General features: G+C 43.6%; 1 pseudogene; it reads left to right on the top strand.

Moving 5' to 3' along the window:
• Nucleotides 1-292: 292 nt before the first annotated feature.
• LOC142262550 (U2 spliceosomal RNA) lies at nucleotides 293-499 on the top strand (annotated as a pseudogene).
• Nucleotides 500-3,993: the final 3,494 nt, after the last annotated feature.

Here is a 3,993-nt window from a genome sequence, read left to right as displayed (position 1 = left end):
CCTTTTCAAGGGTTGGCTTGGGTGACAAAATGTCTTCTGTAGGCGTGGGTTTGTCTCCCTCTCCCTAAGATGTGTCCGGTATAGGCCAGGGTGCCACTCAAGGCCGTAACCAATTCGGGTTATAGCTTCTCGGCCTTTTGGCTAAGATCAAGTGTAGTTTCGGAGGACGCTACCTTGGTCGGTACTGGAAGGTGCCTGGGATTGCACGTCTGCCGGCCTTGAGGAAGTGTGTGCGCCTTCTGGTGACACATAGCCCTCTTGTGCCTGGACGGTTCCCAGGCAACGGGAGGCGATCACCTTTGTTATTTTGAAGTCCTACTGATAAACAGAAAAAAAAAAAAATTAAATCTGTTCTTATCAGTTTAATATCTGATACGTCCCCTCTCTGGGGACCATATATTAAATGGATTTTTAGAACAAGGAGATGGAAAAAATCTTGCTCTGTCCACTCCACGCATTGACCTGGTATTGCAGTACCTCCAGGACCGGTGCACCCCTTCTTAACCCAGTTTCCAAAAGCAGAACTCAATTCACCTGATTCAAATGAGCCCCATTAGTGAATTGAAAGAAAGCAAAAACTTTATATGCACCTCAATTTGGCCAATTCACTTTTCACACTTTCACCCTTTTTTTTATCTTTCACACCTTTTACTTGCTTTATTGATGCAAAAGCTGTGCCAAATAGCAAACTCATCTCCACTCAACTTGACCAACTCTGCTATGTCCCGTGCAGTATCTTATTCTCAGTCTTATCTAGATCATTTGCAATTGAATAGAATAGATCCCTTTTGGACACATTGGATTCAGCTGCTGCAGTGACTGCAGGTGTTAGAAGATGCAGACTTGGCATCAGGTGCTGTCTATCAGATTCCACTCCAATTAAAGCTTCCATTGTTTTTCGGTGTTTTCTTTGAGCAATGATGATGTCTTTAGTGATCTGTTGGCTCCCTCTCCTGGAGGAAGAGTTTGCTTGCTCTTGGACTTTCAAAAAGAGAGGTCATGATAGACATTTAGCTTCTGAGCCCAATTGGGGACAGTCATGGGTGATGAATGTTTTGCAACCTGCTGCGAAGCCTGATACCGCAATATAAGGAACGTCAAATACTAAGAATGGGCGGCCTATGAAAGAATTAGTACTTTCATTAAGCATACTTAAACGGCTAATTGGGAATAGACAAACTGTAAAAAGCCCTCTGAGAAAGCCCCTCTCTAACCTTTGTTAGTAAGCTTTTCTGTAGTCTGCCTGTTGATGTATTTTCCGTTTGAACAGTGCACAACATGAAGTGACGGAACACTGGCTTGTCACAATGTCCCCCGCTGACATCACGATAGCGCTGCTGCCTAGAAAGCCAGCTGCGCAGCAGAAGTTGCTCTTTGGGTGGGATGGTGGGCTAATGTATCTATTCCTGCTTGGTGTGAGTTTGACATGATCTAGAGCAACGAGTTCCAGCGGCTAGCGGTTGATTATTGGCTGTAATGGGGCTTTCTGGCTGGTGCCAGCCTTTCTTCTTAGCACACAGGAACCACAATCCCTACACCATGCTTCGATGGATTCTCTCATCCCAGCCCAGTAAAACTACATATTTCACACAGTTATAAGCAGCCCATGGGCATTCACCTGGATTAAAACCCATAACAGCTCATAGACCAAACAATCAATCTACCACTGGACCAAAGACAGGAAGCTAAATCCACTGCCTGCGGTAACTAACTTAATCCTATAGTCTACTCACACAACAAACCCAAGAGAAAGGAAAAAAACATGGCTTCGATTATCCATCCAATGAAAACGCATAACCATTGTGAGCCATTGGACAATGCAATTGCACACATGGTGACATGGTGCACGGCCCAATGAATCAAGTCTGTACTTCATATTCACGGTTTAAGCCCTTGGGTTCTAATGTGTCCAGAGTACATATCCAGAAAGATTCCCTTTCTTTGTGCTAAGCACAAGTCAACAATACGTTGTAAGCAGATTCTATTACCAGTCCCACACCATTTTGTGACGCATAATCGCACAGTGGCCCAATTAAGATTCCAAGTCATCGAACATGTCCCAGCCATACGCAGAGGAGGCGATAGAATTAGGAAGCTCAAAGAAAGGGAATCTTTCTGGATATATACTCTGGGCACGTTGGAACCCAAGGGCTTAAACCATGAATATGAAGAACCGACTTGATTCATTGGGCCGTGCACATTTTTTCTAACCCCCGGTTCTTTTTCGTGTTCACACTATATATGGTTCCAGTATGTATGGAGTTCCATTCTTCCTTGTTTTTTATTTGTCATGTTTGTCTGATTACCTTGTCTAACAGTTTTTTCTCCCCTTTCTTTACCTTCCAGGTTCCCATAGTCACGTGAAATATCCCTGTTGCACTTGATTACGGCTCACTATTCACTATAGGATGTCTTATATCTAACATCACACTCTCACCCATCAGCACTCTATAGGTTTGTATAAGGTATGCGCTTACACATCCGGTCCTCCATAGGTATTTCCACTTATGTAGCACTATCCCTATGATCACTCATAACTCATACCCTTGTAGTCAATTACAGCCTCCTCTCTCCCCTCTCCCCTTCTCCCTTTCCATCTATAATTTTGCCAGTACAATATTAGTTTACATTAGGCACACACTCACATATTCCTTTCCTTAGTGACTTATTGTAATTCACATTCGCATACAATTCTCTATGCCTGCCCCATTACTACATTCATACCTACTTGACCCTATCCTGATACCCCTTGTCTCACCTTGTTGGTCCCTACACCTGTTATCATCTCCTTTCCTGTGTCTGTCTTGTCACACAACACATTTTAGCATATCCCTTGTGCTCCTTATTACCTGTCCTGCCTATTAGAATTATGTCCATTATGTCCATGCATGGCCCAATGAATCAAGTCTGTACTTCATATTCATGGTTTAAGCCTTTGGGTTCCAATGTGCCCAGAGTATATATCCAGAAAGATTCCCTTTCTTTGAGCTTCCTAATTCTATTGCCTCCTCTGCGTATGGCTTGGACATGTTCGATGACTTGGAATCTTAATTGGATCACTGTGTGATTATGCGTCACAAAATGGTGTGGGACTGGTAATAGAATCTGCTTACAATGTATTGTTGACTTGTGTTTAGCTCAAAGAAAGAGAATCTTTCTGGATATGTACTCTGGGCACATTAGAACCCAAGGGCTTAAACCGTGAATATGAAGTAAAGACTTGATTCATTGGGCCGTGCACCATGTCACCATGTGTCCAATTGCATTGTCCAATGGCTCACAATGGTTATGCGTTTTCATTGGATGGATAATCGAAGCCATGTTTTTTTCCTTTCTGTTGGGTTTGTTGTGTGAGTAGCCTATAGGATTAAGTTGGTTACCGCAGGCAGTGGATTTAACTTCCTGTCTTTGGTCCAGTGGTAGATGGATTGTCTGGTCTATGAGCTGTTATTGGTTTGAATGCAGGTGAATGCCCATGGGCTGCTTATGACTGTGTAAAATATGTAGTTTTACTGGGCTGGGATGAGAGAATCCATTGAAGCATGGTGTAGGGATTGTGGTTCCTGTGTGCTAAGAAGAGAGGCTGGCACCAGCCAGAAAGCCCCATTGCAGCCAATAATCACTTAATAACTTTTTCAACTTGTCATCATATGGGAGGCCTTCCATTCCTTGTAGTAGTCTAGTTGCCCACCTTTGAACTGACTCTAACTTCTGAATGTCCTTTTTAAAATGTGGAGCCCAAAACTGGTTCCCATATTCCAGATGTAGCCTTACAAGTGATTTATAGAGGTTGATCATCTTTACTTATCATTTAAAACTTTCAAACTGGTACACTCAACACATAAAGCCCCCCCCTTTTAAAGAGTAGTTTCCCTGTACCTAAGTGGGGGTCTACCTAGGTTGGAGCGAGTGGACCTTCGGGGTCCGGTGTCAGTGGTGACAGGCAGTGGGGCAGAGGGAACAGTCAGTTCCTCCTCCCTGCTATCATGTGGG

Source organism: Anomaloglossus baeobatrachus, unplaced genomic scaffold, assembly GCF_048569485.1.
Source record: "Anomaloglossus baeobatrachus isolate aAnoBae1 unplaced genomic scaffold, aAnoBae1.hap1 Scaffold_2465, whole genome shotgun sequence".
NCBI classification, from domain to species: Eukaryota; Metazoa; Chordata; class Amphibia; order Anura; family Aromobatidae; genus Anomaloglossus; species Anomaloglossus baeobatrachus.
This window is presented reverse-complemented; position numbering and strand designations above follow the sequence as displayed.